Consider the following 18,504-nt stretch of genomic DNA (forward strand, 5'->3'; position numbering starts at 1 on the left):
TGGTAATGAATGCATCTACCCTGCTATAAGAGTGAATGTTGGTAGTTGATATATCTAGATATTTAAGTTATTACTCATTTGTAGGCTAAAAGATAAAGTATACGCTTGTATTTTGTATTCCAAGAGGACAAAATCCGGTGAACCCCAATCATTACATGTGAAAAATGGATAAAAAAACATTTCTTAAGAAAATATTTTCAGTAGAAACGAACAACTCTAACTGCATTTGCAATCAATGTCAACAGATCTACTACTCTAATCGTTGAAAATATAGATAAACATTTTCTTGCTCGTTATTTATGCATTTTTCATTCATTAAAAGAGTTTAAATTTCAATTAGCATAAAGTAGTGAGTTAAAAGGTAAGTTTATTGACATTTTTCTTTCCGAATGCTGGATGATACGATCAACACCGCTTCTCTGTGGAAGTTACAGCCCAGTCTGCAGTGTTTGTGAACAAAATGTTTGAATATTAAACTGATTATCAATTATGATTTTTAAACTTACATGGGTTACATTTTATGAAATCTATTATGCAGATGTTCTTTGAAAAATACATAACTTTTGTTTTTACATTTTGATATATATTCGACCGATTTCCCACTCGTTTCGCAAGACAAACCGGGTCAAAAAGTCAAGTGATAAAAGTGAACTGGGTCGTCGCCCGGATTTCTGAAACAAATGAGCCCTATCTTATTAAAAATACATGATAGCTAATCATTGGTTACTGTTTTCATCATTAAATTGTGGAACTGGTGTTGAATAATTTATCAATTTCAACAAAGCATGATATTTTGTAGCATTAAAGTTAGAACATTCGATATTTTCTTTGTTTAAACTTTAAACAAGAGGCCCAAGGGCCTAGAATCGCTCTTCTGATAAATTGTACAACCCCACCATTTCTATTCTTAGCCTCTTAGTATTCTAAATCTTTAGTTAAATCCTAAGAATTCAAAAAAAGTAGGTCAATGTGACCTACTTTTTGGTTTACACATTTTGAGAACCCAAGAAATATCAACTGACAAAGTTTGATGATTTTAAGCCATTTAGTATCTGAATATTGAAATATAGCTGTCAAATTCCAATCGTAGGTCATGGTGACCTACTTTTTGGTCAGCGAACTCCGAACATGCAAAACCCATCAACTGACAAAGTTTGATGACTGTAGGTCAAATAGTATCTGAATTATATAAATATAGCCGTCAAATTCCAAAAGTAGGTCAAGGTGACCTACTTTTTCGTCAACACCCTTCAAACATGCAAGACCCAACAACTGACAAAGTTTGATGACTAGGTCAAATAGTATCTGAATTATATAAATATAGCCGTCCAATTCCAAAAGTAGGTCAAGGTGACCTACTTTTTGGTCAACACCCTTTGAACATGCAAGACGCATCAACTGACAAAGTTTGATGACTGTAGGTCAAATAGTATCTGAAATATATAAATATAGGTGTCCAATTCCAAAAGTAGGTCAAGTTGACCTACTTTTTGGTCGAAACCCTTCGAACATGCAAGACCCATCAACTGACAAAGTTTGATGACTGTAGGTCAAATAGTATCTGAAATATATAAATATAGCCGTCAAATTCCAAAAGTAGGTCAAGGTGACCTACTTTTGGTCGACACACTCCGTTGACTCAAGATGCATCAACTGTCAAAGTTTGATGATTGTAGGGCAATTAGTGACTGAAATATATAAATATAACTGTCAAATGCCAAAAGTAGGTCACAGTGACCTACTTTTTGGTCGATACACTCCGAAGACTCAAGATGCATCAACTGACAAAGTTTGATGATTGTAGGTCAAATAGTGTCTGAAATATAGTAATTTAGCTGTCAAATACCAAAAGTAGGTCACGGTGACCTACTTTTTGGTCGACACAAACCGAAGACTGAAGACGCATCAACTGACAAAGTTTGATGATCCTAGGTTTTACAGTGCCCAAAATATGCATCTAAAATTGAAAATGTGAAATTTGAATATCTGCAAAATTCAAAAAGTAGGTCACTGTGACCTACTTTTTTATAAATATGTTTCAAGGCCTCAAGATGCATCAACTTACAAGATTTGATGATTCTAAACCTCTCGGTATTTGAAATAACAACTTAAAATATATCTATAAATGATAAGCCATAAAATTCAGAAAGTAGGTCACGGTGACCTATTTTTCAGTTGACGCATTTCAAGGTCCCATGATCCACCAACTGACAAGTTTTGATGATCATAGGCTTCAAAGTGTCCAAGATATGCATCAAAATTAATTTTAAAATAAATACCTGCAAAATTCAAAAATTAGGTCACCGTGACCTACTTTTGAGACAACTTGACACAAGGTCCTAAGATGCATCAACTATCAAAATTTGATGATCCTAGTCCTTATAATGACTAAAATATCTAAGATTTAAGGAATTTAAAATTTTTTTAAATTTAGGTCAACTTTGAAGTGACCTTGAGACCACGCCCTTTGCCCCAGGGTAATGCCTTGAACAATTTTTAACCTACAACATATCCTCATCCTTATGTGTAAGTTTGGTGATAATCTGCCCTGTGGTTCTTGAGAAGAAGATTTTTTAGCAACCACTACTTTTGTTTGTATTTTCCTGATTATCTCCCCTTGTTAAAGGGTCACATCCCTCTATTTAGTATGTATGAAAGCCCTTGGGCCAATGATACCCTGTAACAAATTTGAAAAGAATTGGCCAAGGGGTTCTTGAGTTATAGCCCTTTTTCTAAAAAGTTTATGCACACCGCACACTGCACAAATGGCCATAGCATTAGCTCTTTGAGCCTTTGGCTCAGAAGAGCTAATAATTCAAATAACCGACGTTACAGAAATAAATAAAAAAATATTGAACAATTGTTCAATGTCTTGTAATTGTACACTATCATTGTTTGGAGACGGTAGTGAAATGAAGAATTCAAACATAATTCCCTCCGAAAATTCGATGCATTTAGATAGATGAAGTACGTCAGTCGCGTGTCATTTACTGCAAAAGAAAATGGGTCAAAGACTCAATTGGCCGGGTTGCAATATTTAGAGTAAATAATTTGGGTAGGGATTTATTTGGTGGTAGTTATCTGTTGCCCCGCTCGACTTACTGCTAATAATGCAGTCACGGACGACATGTCTTTTACTGTTACCGTGAATAGTCACATTTCCACGTTTGAAAGATGTACACTCGGTCGTGGCGAAATAGGACAATGGATGTCTAGAAATTGTGGACGTTGCTGGCTTATTGGCCTCACAAATTCTGCAAAACATTTTGCCATCACGAAAATTTCCTCCGCCATTTCAGGACTGGGGTTCTTCCTTTACTTTTGCATTTCTCTTTAGACATTGCTACACCATCTTTTGATGCAGAACTTTCCCCGTGTGATTCTTGAATTTCTTTGTTACATGTACAAGGCTGAGGCTTCTGTTTTTTACTATTGATAAATCCAAAGTGCTCTAAACCTCGTTTTCCCGCCATCTTGATTGTTTTGACCGAGACTAAAAATATTTATTCAGACTTCTGATCCCGATTCTAAAATTTTACTGGTTACCCAAATTTTCTTCACTCGCGAAAATACGACTTAATTATAATCTCTAGTCGCAAAATTGATTTTCTGGTCGCAAATGCGACCGTTTTACTCGCAACTTGGAGCACTGCTGATATATGTAATATTAAGTAATAATAACTAAAATGAACAATAACTTCAGGTGCTTGAATTGTATATGATTATATGATAAAGAAACAGAATTTCTCTATTTATATTGCAAATTTACAACTCATGCCCAGAAAATTTGACATTCATATATAATTGAATTTTTCCTCAGAGGTAGTGCAACTAAATTTAACCACAAAAGATAATCTCATTTACCTTTTTCAAGTTGAACTCTATTTTTAGTAACAACTTTTTGCTGTAGCGCCCATATTCGACAAAGGTCAGACTTCAAAAAACCTAGTGCATAACTTCAATATATATACTTACTTTCTGCAAAGTTTCAAGGTTGTACATAAAAAACTGTAGGAGGAGTTGATTTCACAAAATTTCCCCAACCGTCCGCCCGCCCACCCGCCCGCACTTCACCATACTATAGACCGGATTTACACTTCGTGCAACCCGGCCAAAAATCGCACATTCCCAGATCCATGGAAATCGTGCAGCATGCAAAAAGTATACTGAAGAGGTGTCTGACAAAATCAAGTGATGAAGTCCTTGTACACAGCTATGGCTTCGTAAGATATCTCCTAAGCTTTATAAGATATCTTGTATATCAAACATGATATCTTATAATGTTTATGATATATCTTATAAAATGGAAGATATCTTAAATTTATTTTAATAATATCTAATTTATTTTAATAATATCTTATAAAACATAGATATCTGAAATGTTTTATAAGATTTCTCATAAACGTTATACATTTTCTTACATATCTTATAAGATATATCATAATTTTATTTTAAAAAATATCTTATAAACTTTATGATATATTTTATAACATACATGCAAGATATCTGATATGTTTTATGAGATATCTTATAAAAGTAAATTCATATGATGCATTATAAAGTTTAAAAGATATCTTATAAAAATTCGTTTTTGAGATATCTTATAAAATATATAAGATATCTTATTAAGTTTGAGATATCTCAGAAGACATTAGATATATGTTTTATAAGATATCGTATAGAATATATAACATATTGTTCAGAAAAAAAATATAAAATATATATTATCTTTTATCAGATATCAAATTATAAAGGATACAATTAAGGTATTTCATAAACTTTAGAAGATATCTTGTACGTTTTATAAGATATCTTATAAAATTTATGAGATATCTTTAAAGAGGAATAAATCTAAAAACGGCATGCCATAGAAGTGTAGTAATAGTATCTAACAATAAAATCAATTTCATTTTTTCTGTGACGTTGATGATTTACTTATAATGTGATATATTATTTTGTGTAGTTTATAGGAGTCGCAATTATAATGTAAGTGGAGGAATCGCACATTTTCTTCGATTTTATTTTCAATGCAAAATACTCAGGGTTTTTTTTAAACCAATGCTGAAGATAATTTAATTTGTTAAAAATCCTTGACAAGAGAATTTTTTTTATTTTATTCTGTGACTTGCCCACTCTTTAAAATCCTAAATCAGGGAGGGGGAATTTTCTCCTAAGTTCTTGATTTCTTAATTCGAGGGGGGGGGGGGGGGGGGTGTGTTAAAAACTTGCTACCAAAGACCAATTTTTTTCTTGCCTTCGATTTTGTAATTCGGGGAGGAAGGAGGGTTGACATGGGTGGACATGCTGAGTGAGAGGTGCGACCGGCCGGCTAAGTTAACGAGTTTGTGTGTGTCTACCGGACTATAAATTATTGTGAACATATCAACGAATGTTCGGAGCATTTGTAAGGGTTAATGTACGAGTATCGTTCCATTCCTTAAAAGTAATGGACCGAGGACCCGAAGCGGATTCACAGCAGAATTTTTCAAATTTTTTTGGAAAGATCTTGGATGTTTTTTAATTAGGTCAATAAACTTTGGATTTAATGTGAGGGAACTGTCTGTAACACAGAAACAAGGCATTATATCTATATTGCCAAAAGGAGACAAACCCAGGGAATTACTTACAAATTGGCGACCAATATCACTTCTTAATGTAACGTACAAAATTGCTTCTGCATGTACAGCAAATAGAATAAAAAATGTTCTTGATTTTCTAATACATGACAATCAAAAGGGCTTCCTCAAAGATAGGTTTATTGGGGAAAATACGCGACTTATTTACGATGTAATAGATTCTGTACATGAAATAACACATCCCAGGCATGCTCTTACTTGTGGATTTTGAAAAAGCATTTGACTCTATATCATGGAAATTTATGTACAAAACCTTAAATTTTTATGATTTCGGTCATGATCTTATCAAATGGTGTTATACAATAAGGCCAAATTATGTGTTATTCAAAATGGTGTTTTTTTATTTTTATTTTTTTGAAATTGGCAGGGTTGTCGTCAAGGTGATCCAATATCTCCTTATTTATTCAACCTTTGTGTCGAAATTTTAGGCCATATGATACGACAAAACAAAAACATCAGGGGCATTAAGATAAATAAAGAAAGAATTTGTTTAATACAATATGCAGATGACACAGTTTTATTTTTGGATGGATACAAAAAAAAGTCTAAAAAGTGCTCTTGATCTCCTTTTTCAATTTTCAAAATTTTCAGGGTTAAAACCCAATATTTCCAAAACCAAATCAATTTGGATTGGTTCTAAGATTAATACTAAAGATACTTTTTGTAGTGATACTGGATTACAATGGACAATAGGACCATTCACAGTTTTAGGCATTACATATACTGTAAACCTTAAGAACATGGAAAAGCTTAATTTTGATAACAGGCTTACAGTTATCCAGAAAGAAATAACCCAATGGTCAAAAAGAAATATTTCTCCCATAGGAAAAATTACAGTAGTGAAAAGTTTGTTTCTATCAAAATTTACGCACTTGTTTATTTCGCTTCCCAAACCAAGTTTACAGTGGATAAACAACTTATAAAAGCTTTTTACAAATTTATATGGGGGAAAAAAATGGAGAAAATTTCTAGAAAAACACTGGAATTAGATTTTGAAAATGGTGGGTGTAGAATGACCAATATAGAAACATTTATCAAGTCTCTCAAACTAACTTGGTTTAGGAGACTTTTTACAACTAATTCTACATGTAGATGGATAAGCTTATTTTCTGAAATTACTGGTTGTAACATTACAAAATTGTGCCATTTTGGACCTATTTACTGTAAACAAAAGCAAATTCCACTACAAACTCTTTTTGGAAAGAAACTTTATTTTACTTCGTAGAATTTTTGGAAAGTTTTGAAATGGATGATTTTCATATTTTTTTGGAACCCCTATGGTATAATGATAAAATAAAGATTCAAAATAAATACATATTTTGCAAGCAATTATATGACAAGGGGTTTCATAAAATATATGATTTATTAGATAAGCATGGTAGCTTTATCAGCTACCAGAGTATCACAAATGATTACTCAATTCAGATTCCATTTACTACATATGAAGGATTGAAACAAGTTATTGTGCACTCATGGCCTAATATCAAACTGCTTATACATGATACAACTTTTCAACCATATCAACTTGAATTCATTAAAATTCTATGCAAATACAAAAAAGGTTCTAGGAATATTTATGACTATTCAATATCAAAATCACAGCATCGACCTATTTGTGAAAACAAATGGGATAATGATTTAAATTTGCAATTAGATTTAAATTGGAAACATGTATATACAAACATCAAATCTGTAACAAAAGATTCAGGACTGATATGGTTCAACTATAGAATCATTCATAGAATATTAGGTACTAACAAACTCCTACATAATATCAAAAATTAAAAACTCTCCACTTTGTTCAATATGTACACTAGAACCAGAAACAATTAAGCATATCTTTTTTTATTGTCCTTCTGTCTCTACACTAAGGACAAAATTATCAGATTGGATTTTTCAAAAATCTGGTAAAAGAATGGGATTTAGTGTACAAACTGTTATTTTTGATTTTCCAGAAAAAGAACACATGGTTTTAAACTTTATAATCCTCTTAGTAAAGAGATACATATTCCAATATTCAAGAAAGAATGTCAATATTGTTTTTGATGATGTTTTGAAATGTTTATATGATTACTACATTTTGGAAGAAAAACTTACAGAACAAATATTTTACAAAAAGAAATGGTCTAAATGGAAATGTCTTTTCAATTAATGATAACAGCATTTCTTCTTCTTTTTTTTTAACAATAAGTACTAGAATATACATGTAATTGTCTATATCGCTTTCTTTAATCTGTATGAGAGTGTGAGTAAAAGGTGCATATGTATTTGTTGAAAATTATAAAAACAATAATAATAAAAAATTCTCCATCTATACATGGATACATGTTTGCAGTTCTGTCTTTACCCTAACTACCGATATAAATGAAAATGGAAGAGAGCAGTCACTCCAATTTCTTTATTTGCATATGTTATAAACAATTGAATTATTACCCCCCCCCCCCCCGAGACAAAAGAAGACACCCCCCCCCATGACACGACAGTAAGACTAAATATCAGTTAAACTGCATTTTATTCTTTAAATGACTTTAAGTTCTTGAACTTTTCACTATTTCTCAATCATCGGCAGTAATGACAGTACTTAATTGAATTTTCTTCGTAATTGCAATGCATCGATGATACATGTATATTACCGAGCGAAGCTCGGACGGGCCGAAGGCCGTCCGCGAAGCAAGGCTCTAAAGGTAACACGTATGTAAAAGAAAAAAGTCAAATTCAGCAAAAGAAAAAGAGATAATCTCTATATACGTTCACTGAAATTTTCGTGATCCATATGGGCGCCGCCATTTATTTTTTCATTACCTGCTTCAACATTTATTCGTGTTTTATTTTGAATGCCAATAATAGAAGACTCTGACGTGCAATTTGTAATTTAAACACCCAATTTGTTAAAAATGAATAGTATAATTATCATTAATATGTATACGGTGTGGCCGTTGGACCGAGCGAAGCATGTACGTAAATCCGTGTCTCGAGTGGTAATCATAATTCCGTTAAGTACGGTAGATTATGATTCATTTATAAATATATATTTTGAATGAAATTTCCTTGCGCTAAACACCCGTAACATCTCAATATTAAAGGAGTTTATATGGGGACAACAGTTTTACATGATCCGCCTATTCATTGAACGCGGGAAATAAAACGCAAGGCGACGTAAACTGTGCATTGTGACGTCACATTTAGCCTAGACTTTTTTCTCTTTTTCAAAGCAAACATATTATAAACAACAATAATACATTCCGTATGCAATGAAAAAGGCCGTTAAAACTAAACAAAATTAACCAATAAATTCAAAATGGTAAAAAAGTAACCGTAATTTTATCGTATATTCTTATTCAAAGAAACTCATGAACTCGTTCATCTATTTAGTCGTATTACGGTTTTATATGTATTTATTTGCTAAAACCTGTTACAATGATAATGATACTATTCACTTTCAACAAACTGAGTGTTTAAATTACGAATTGCACGTTAGAGTCTTCTATTATTGGCATTCAAAATAAAACACGAATAACTGTTGAAGCAGGTAATGGAAAAAATAAATGGCGGCGCCCATATGGATCACGAAAATTTCAGTGAACGTATATAGAGATTATCTCTTTTTCTTTTGCTGATTTTGACTTTTTTCTTTTACATACGTGTTACCTTTAGAGCCTTGCTTCGCGGACGGGCCTTCGGCCCGTCCGAGCTTCGCTCGGTATAACAGGTTTTAGCAAATAATTACATACATGTATAACACCGTAATACGACTAAATAGATGAACGAGTTCATGAGTTTCTTTGAATAAGAATATACGATAAAATTACGGTTACTTTTTTTTATCATTTTGAATTTATTGGTTAATTTTGTTTAGTTTTATAACGGCCTTTTTCATTGCATACGGAATGTATTATTGTTGTTTATAATTGTTTGCTTTGAAAAAGAGAAAAAAGTCGAGGCTAAATGTGACGTCACAATGCACAGTTGACGTCGCCTTGCGTTTTATTTCCCGCGTTTAATGAATAGGCGGATCCTGTAAAACTGTTCTCCCCATATAAACCCCTTGAATATTGAGATCTTACTGGGTTTTTAGCGCAAGAAAAATTTCATTAAAAATATTTTTTTTTTAAATGAATCATAATCTACCGTACTTAACGGAATTATGATTACCACTTGGGACACTCCAATGACCATTACATGCTTCGCTCGGTCCAACGGTCACACCGTATACATATTATATAGAATATGACTATATAGTTTTGGTAGATTTATTTCCGGTTTCCTTCACTGCGGAATTTGACCTCACCTCTAACCTTTTAATGGGTAAAAAAAACCTCACGTGGTGTAAATTTAAATAACAATAACGTTAGTAGGGGTGTTCTGGTCACAGTGACACGGTCTCATGATATCATGGCACTTTTGCACATGATGAATATCTAATATGAATGTAAGATCGAATGAAACTTAATTGGCTGTTTTATAATAATTTAATTGTTTACATATTGTTAAGTATAACATTTTCTACAATTTTACGTTCTGTAGTAATTTTCTTGAGATCGATTAGGTGAACAACGTGAACAAGCATACAATATGTCTCTAAGTGAAACATTACTTAACCGCCGAGTTTCTCCTGAAAAAACCCCACTATTTGGTGAATAATACACCAAAAATACTTGAAAAAAGGTGCATATCATATTCGACAAATTACGGTACTATGCTACACATCGACACATTCTTCGTAATATTCAAGCATAAATTTGGTGGTTTGATGTGAGAATCAGGAAAAATGGAGGCTAGATTTGGTCATTTATTTGTCTCAAATGAACAATTTGCATTTAGATTTTGAACTTTTTCCCCGGACCCCCACCCTCTTTAAGAGGGGACAAGCCCCTCCCGCACTCTTCCCCTCGTTGCATCGCGACTCGACCGTCTACTTTCAGCAGCAGGACTAGTCACAAATCAGCCGGACTAGTAAATTAATATAGATTCTAGTAGTCCTTTTCACTAGTATAGTGAAAAAACGTATTGCCAAAAATGATTAGATCTTACATCTTTCATTATTTTGACAATTGCTGGAAAATATAAATACCTTTGACTGACGGCATTATGTGCTGATGCACTGTCATAGTGATTGACTTTGGTACTGTTAATAGACGGGTCTCTGCTTCATTCATCATCAGAAACTGGCCGAAAAGGAATTGTTTAATGATTTATTAGACAAGAAAACCAAGATTACTTTCACGATGTCTCTGACTAAATCGGCATGTAGCAAAAGGTAAAAAAAAAAAGGGGGGGCGCAAAATATACTATCCCCTCCCATGCGGACTTTTTTTTGAACATATATTTTTTTAAATATTTCAATGTCAAACTTTGAACTCCTATTGTGGCCCCTCCCTACCCCCTGGGGGCATGACTTGAACAAACTTGAATTTACACTACCTGAAGATGCTTCCATATAAATATGATTAATCACAGCTTTGCTATTCTTGAGAAGATTTTTAAAGATTTTCCCTATATATTTGTGTGTAAAACTTTGATCCCCCCTTGGGGCCCCATCTTATCCCCGGGGGCCATGATTTGAACAAACTTGAATCTGCACTATGTCAGAAAGTTTTCATGTAAAAATCAGCTTTTCTGGCTCAGTGGTTCTTGAGAAGATTTTTAAAAAAATTTCCTATATATTTGTATGTAAAACTTTGATCCCCTATTGTGGCCCCATCCAACCCCAGGGGCCCATGATTTGAACAAACTTGAATCTGCATTATGTCAGGAAGCTTTCATGTAAATCTCAGCTTTTCTGGCTCAGTGGTTCTTGAGAAGAAGATTTTTAAAGATTTTTCCTATATATTTGTATGTAAAACTTTGATCCCCTATTGTGGCCCCATCCAACCCCCGGGGGCCATGATTTGAATAAACGTGAATCTGCATTATGTCAGGAAGCTTTCATGTAAATCTCAGCTTTTCTGGCTTAGTGGTTCTTGAGAAGAAGATTTTTAAAGTTTTTCCCTATATATTTGTGTGCAAAACTTTGATCCCCCCTTGGGGCCCCATCCTATCCCCGGGGGCCATGATTTGAACAAACTTGAATTTGCACTATGTCAGGAAGTTTTCATGTAAAAATCAGCTTTTCTGACTCAGTGGTTTTTGAGAAGAATATTTTTAAAGATTTTTCCTATATATTTGTATGTAAAACTTTGATCCCCTATTGTGGCCCCATCCAACCCCAGGGGCCCATGATTTGAACAAACTTGAATCTGCATTATGTCAGGAAGCTTTCATGTAAATCTCAGCTTTTCTGGCTTAGTGGTTCTTGAGAAGAAGATTTTTAAAGTATTTCCCTATATATTTGTGTGTAAAACTTTGATCCACCCCTTGGGGCCCCATCTTATCCCCGGGGGCCATGATTTGAACAAACTTGAATTTGCACTATGTCAGAAAGTTTTCATGTAAAAATCAGCTTTTCTTGCTTAGTGGTTCTTGAGAAGAAGATTTTTAAAGATTTTTCCTATATATTTGTATGTAAAACTTTGATCCCCATATTGTGGCCCCATCCAACCCCAGGGGCACATGATTTGAACAAACTTGAATCTGCATTATGTCAGGAAGCTTTCATGTAAATCTCAGCTTTTCTGGCTTAGTGGTTCTTGAGAAGAAGATTTTTTAAAGTTTTTCCCTATATATTTGTATGTAAAACTTTGATCCCCCCTTGTGGCACCATCCTACCACCGGGGGCCATGATTTGAACAAACTTGAATCTGCAATATGTCAGGAAGCTTTCAGGTAAATTTCAGCTCTTCTGGCCCAGTGGTTCTTGAGAAGAAGATTTTTAAATGACCCCACCCTATTTTTGCATTTTTGTGATTATCTCCCCTTTGAAAGGACATGGCCCTTCATTTGAACAAACTTGAAAGCCCTTCACCCAAGGATGCTTTTGGCCAAGTTAGGTTGAAATTGGCCCAGTGGTTCTGGAGAAGTCGAAAATGTGAAACGTTTACGGACAGACAGACGGACAGACAGACGGATGCCGGACAAAATGTGATCAGAATAGCTCACTTGAACCTTTGGTTCAGGTGAGCTAAAAAGGTGCATATCATATTCGACAAAATACGGTACTATGCTACACATCGACACATTCTTCATAATATTCAAGCATAAATTTGGTGGTTTGATGAGAGAATCAGGAAAAATGGAGGCTAGATTTGGTCATTTATTTGTCTCAAATGAACAATTTTCAATTAGATTTTGAACTTTTTTCCCGGACCCCCACCCTCTTTAAGAGGGGACAAGCCCCTCCCGCACTCTTCCCCTCGTTGCATCACGACTCGACCGTCTACTTTCAGCAGCAGGACTAGTCACAAATCAGCCGGACTAGTAAATTAATATAGATTCTAGTAGTCCTTTTCACTAGTATAGTGAAAAAACGTATTGCCAAAAAATGATTAGATCTTACATCTTTCATTATTTTGACAATTGCTGGAAAATATAAATACCTTTGACTGACGGCATTATGTGCTGATGCACTGTCATAGTGATTGACTTTGGTACTGTTAATAGACGGGTCTCTGCTTCATTCATCATCAGAAACTGGCCGAAAAGGAATTGTTTAATGATTTATTAGACAAGAAAAGCAAGATTGCTTTCACGATGTCTCTGACTAAATCGGCATGTAGCAAAAGGTAAAAAAAAAAAAAGGGGGGGGGCGCGCAAAATATACTATCCTCTCCCATGCGGACTTTTTATTGAACATATATTTTTTTTAAATATTTCAATGTCAAACTTTGAACCCCTATTGTGGCCCCTCCCTACCCCCTGGGGGCATGACTTGAACAAACTTGAATTTACACTACCTGAAGATGCTTCCATATAAATATGATTAATCACAGCTTTGCTATTCTTGAGAAGAAGATTTTTAAAGATTTTCCCTATATATTTGTGTGCAAAACTTTGATCCCCCCTTGGGGCCCCATCTTATCCCCGGGGGCCATGATTTGAACAAACTTGAATCTTCACTATGTCAGAAAGTTTTCATGTAAAAATCAGCTTTTCTGGCTCAGTGGTTCTTGAGAAGAAGATTTTTAAAGATTTTTCCTATATATTTGTATGTAAAACTTTGATCCCCTATTGTGGCCCCATCCAACCCCAGGGGCCCATGATTTGAACAAACTTGAATCTGATGTCAGGAAGCTTTCATGTAAATCTCAGCTTTTCTGGCTCAGTGGTTCTTGAGAAGAAGATTTTTAAAGATTTTTCCTATATATTTGTATGTAAAACTTTGATCCCCTATTGTGGCCCCATCCAACCCCCGGGGGCCATGATTTGAACAAACTTGAATCTGCATTATGTCAGGAAGCTTTCATGTAAATCTCAGCTTTTCTGGTTTAGTGGTTCTTGAGAAGAAGATTTTTAAAGTTTTTCCCTATATATTTGTGTGCAAAACTTTGATCCCTCCTTGGGGCCCCATCCTATCCCAGGGGGCCATGATTTGAACAAACCTGAATCTTCACTATGTCAGAAAGTTTTCATGTAAAAATCAGCTTTTCTGACTCAGTGGTTCTTGAGAAGAAGATTTTTAAAGATTTTTCCTATATATTTGTATGTAAAACTTTGATCCCCCCTTGTGGCCCCATCCTACCACCGGGGGCCATGATTTGAACAAACTTGAATCTGCAATATGTCAGGAAGCTTTCAGGTAATTTTCAGCTCTTCTGGCCCAGTGGTTCTTGAGAAGAAGATTTTTAAATGACCCCACCCTATTTTTGCATTTTTGTGATTATCTCCCCTTTGAAAGGGACATGGCCCTTCATTTGAACAAACTTGAAAGCCCTTCACCCAAGGATGCTTTTGGCCAAGTTAGGTTGAAATTGGCCCAGTGGTTCTGGAGAAGTCGAAAATGTGAAACGTTTACGGACAGACAGACGGACAGACAGACGGATGCCGGACAAAATGTGATCAGAATAGCTCACTTGAACCTTTGGTTCAGGTGAGCTAAAAAGGTGCATATCATATTCGACAAAATACGGTACTATGCTACACATCGACACATTCTTCATAATATTCAAGCATAAATTTGGTGGTTTGATGAGAGAATCAGGAAAAATGGAGGCTAGATTTGGTCATTTATTTGTCTCAAATGAACAATTTTCAATTAGATTTTGAACTTTTTTCCCGGACCCCCACCCTCTTTAAGAGGGGACAAGCCCCTCCCGCACTCTTCCCCTCGTTGCATCACGACTCGACCGTCTACTTTCAGCAGCAGGACTAGTCACAAATCAGCCGGACTAGTAAATTAATATAGATTCTAGTAGTCCTTTTCACTAGTATAGTGAAAAAACGTATTGCCAAAAAATGATTAGATCTTACATCTTTCATTATTTTGACAATTGCTGGAAAATATAAATACCTTTGACTGACGGCATTATGTGCTGATGCACTGTCATAGTGATTGACTTTGGTACTGTTAATAGACGGGTCTCTGCTTCATTCATCATCAGAAACTGGCCGAAAAGGAATTGTTTAATGATTTATTAGACAAGAAAAGCAAGATTACTTTCACGATGTCTCTGACTAAATCGGCATGTAGCAAAAGGTAAAAAAAAAAAAAAAAAAGGGGGGGGGGGCGCAAAATATACTATCCTCTCCCATGCGGACTTTGGACGCGGTTTTAGATAATGAATATGATTTATGATTCAAACTTTTTTCCTTTGCGTAAATACTAATACATTGAAAGATTTTTTATATAAAAGTAATTTTTAGGAGCCTGTATAATTTTTAGTCGAGTTGCGTAGCAACTCCCGACTTTTAAATTGGCGAAGGATGGGCGTCCAGTCGGGCGGGCGACGTCCACAATTAGCTTGTCCGATCTCTAACTTTCACACTTTTTGGTGCATCTTTGTGAGACTTAATTAAGGTAGCGACGGATAGCAACCACGTGATCAGTAAAAATTGTGTATTTTCACGTGAATTCATTTTCCGGAATTCCTTTCTCCGTCATAGAATAGTCGAAAAACAAGAAGGGGTTCCGAAAGTGTTTGTTGCTGTGACTGACTCGCCTAGAGAAAATATGCACGTACCACATAAGTATACGTCAATATCTGTAATAATGGTAGATCAAATGTTTCATCTGTGTGAAACTTTTTGCTAATCGAAATGTTAAACCAACCACCAATCCATGTACATAGATGCGCTACGTAAACAAAGTTGTTGGTTGATACAACGTAATGTCCGAGTGCAGCATGCTGCGAGATTAAATACTGTTTATACAGTCATTGAGAGGCTAAACAAAGTTTCTTGCAAGAAGAGGAAGTTGGTGGATGCATTCAACTTGGACAATGAACTCATAGTTTCGTTTGGTGAGTGAAAAAAATGCCATAAATTTGTATTCAAAAGTTCAACTCACATTTCCTCTGCTATTTCACAACGCGATTTGTAATAACATCTGAAAGTTTAAACACACGACATACACAGTAGATGTATTATTTTGTATGTATATATGTATCCCATGTGTGCTTAAAATATAACTCCCACCTGTGCATGTGATTGTAAACGAACGGATGTCTGACATGTAAATGTATACCACATTTGTAAACATGGGCTCTCACAACTCTTTTATTAAGAAAATATCGTTATGAAAATAACCGTTACGAAAATAACATACCTTGAACTTCATGTATAAAAGTAATGAAAAACAAATATTTGTATAGACCTACTATCTAGGGGTATGAGGGAACCGGATAGAAAGTGTGTGTGTGTGTGTGTGGGGGGGGGGGGGGGGGGGGGGGGGGGGGGGGGCATGTGTTGAATTATAATTCCCTAGACTATAGTGTGTATACATATACTATTACTTTGAAATTTCAGTGACCTAAGAAATATATCAAACCTGAGGTTTCGTGTTTCACACAAACATGTAGGTTGGCAAAACCTTTTTAAAAATAATGTAAATTAATCACAAGTCTGTATATGCCCTCTCATTGGCAAATGTATGCACTGTATGTATAAGTAAGATATGTATACTACACGTATGCCCTTCTCTTGACCCACATTTTGTAAATAAAACAGATATGATAAGTCTATGGCAGTTTATGAAAACATACATACATGTCATCTCATATTGCAATTTATAATTTTGAAACATCAGTATAAAAATTTTCACTGAATATGTGTTGCGACACAATTTTAAAATTCACATTGTCTGACACAGTCTAATTACTCAATGGTATAATATAGACCTAAGTGTGCAAATATCAATTATGATGATCTTTTTTCTAGGCATCAGTCCGAGGACCAAGGGAGGTTAGATAGGACCAGTGCAGGTTGATGTGGATTTCAAGTCAACAAGTATAACAGCAAGAGAGGTACTGTATTTTCTTTTGATAAACATTTGTAAAGACAATTCTGAGTATATCAGATATTCATCTTTTTTGCTATATTTAGATATATTTATCTATATTTTGAACAGGTACTCCATTTACAGTGATGATGACATATCTCCTGGACCCCCACAACTCCACAAATTTAAAAATGTTTGATCAAGTTCCGAAGATTAAAGAACTACTGCAAAATTTGGGACTTGGATGAAAAACGTCAATTCACTTATATGAGCTCAGAGCAGTGGATGTTGTACAACATACTTTAAACTAAATTGTGAATTTGAGGGAAAACAAGTACATGTACTCGTGTATTACATGTACATGCCTTTTGAAAGACAATAATATTGCATAGATGTAAAGGAAATTTCCAATGTTGATTATTCTTTCTTAGATATATTAGTAAAAAATGTGCACATGATAGAATATCAATTTTATAACTTCAATCAATGTGTTTGAATTTTCCTTGTAATTCAAAATTTAGTTGAAACATACATCATTGATACATTAATGTATATCAAATTTTATAAAAGTTTCATAATGGAACTAATTCACCCCCCCCCCCCCCACCCCCCCCCCCCTTATACATACAGTGAACATAGACCTTCACCTGGGGAAAACTACAGTTAGTTAATGCAATATACATGTACATGCATTCTCAGTTATCCAATAGTGAGTTTTTGGTTCATTGTGAAACTACAATTAAAAATCTTAAACTTATGAAAGACACACTTATATGTGAGGGCAAGATGACTCAGATGGACTTACATGTAGTGATCCATGGGCAGTCCATGGGTCTCTTTCCATTGATATTAATTATTTATTGAAATATGTAATGGTTATTTAAACATATTTGGTGTATTATACTGTATAGTGATATAAATTTCTATAAAAAAAATATGTATAGGTAATAGATTTGTTCCAGTTATTACAAGAAATTGTATGAAAAATAACTAAGTATTTAGGCAATCATTGTGAGTGCAAAAAGGTCAACTGCAATAGCACACACTATATATCATTCTTAAATGGCTCATAGAAACTTCTAGTATTGTGAGTTTGAATGCTCAATGTGGTAATTTGGGAATGCTTAATCATTTAAGGTCAATAGTTTATCTCTGCTGACTGTATCTCTTAAAATTCATTTCTAGAAGGGAGGGTGGTAGGGTTACAAAATCTGACATAGTTTTAGATTAAACCTCATTTGGTATATTTTTTTCTATTCAATATTTTAGATACTACTTGACTTATTGTAAAAATGAAATAAAATCAGAAATTTTATGAGCAGAATTTTGTTGTTGTCAGAAAATGTATGCCTGGTAGTATTTGAGAAACGCCATATTTAGGGTAAATTTGGCCATTTGCCAAGTCGAATCATCCCAATGTTTTCCTTAGATGCATTTTGAATTTCTGATCAATGGTGATTATTTGTCTGTTTGTGTTTAATTTACATAACTATATATGACAAACAGTATTTCTGGTGTCAATAAAATTTTTATTGGCTTCTATGTTAATTTGCTCAATTT

At 34.4% G+C, this 18,504-nt stretch overlaps 1 long non-coding RNA gene and 1 pseudogene across 1 annotated transcript; one reads left to right on the forward strand and one right to left on the reverse strand.

Annotated features, from left to right (window-relative positions):
- The window catches only part of LOC130048807 (fibrinogen C domain-containing protein 1-A-like), a 45,031-nt pseudogene that overhangs the window by 22,144 nt on the left and 4,383 nt on the right, over positions 1–18,504 (reverse strand).
- Positions 15,592–18,262, forward strand: LOC130048569 (uncharacterized). The gene is made up of 3 exons (XR_008797351.1): positions 15,592–15,967; positions 16,884–16,969; positions 17,074–18,262. It is a non-coding gene; the product is annotated as an uncharacterized LOC130048569 (long non-coding RNA).

Source organism: Ostrea edulis, chromosome 7, assembly GCF_947568905.1.
Source record: "Ostrea edulis chromosome 7, xbOstEdul1.1, whole genome shotgun sequence".
NCBI lineage: Eukaryota > Metazoa > Mollusca > Bivalvia > Ostreida > Ostreidae > Ostrea > Ostrea edulis.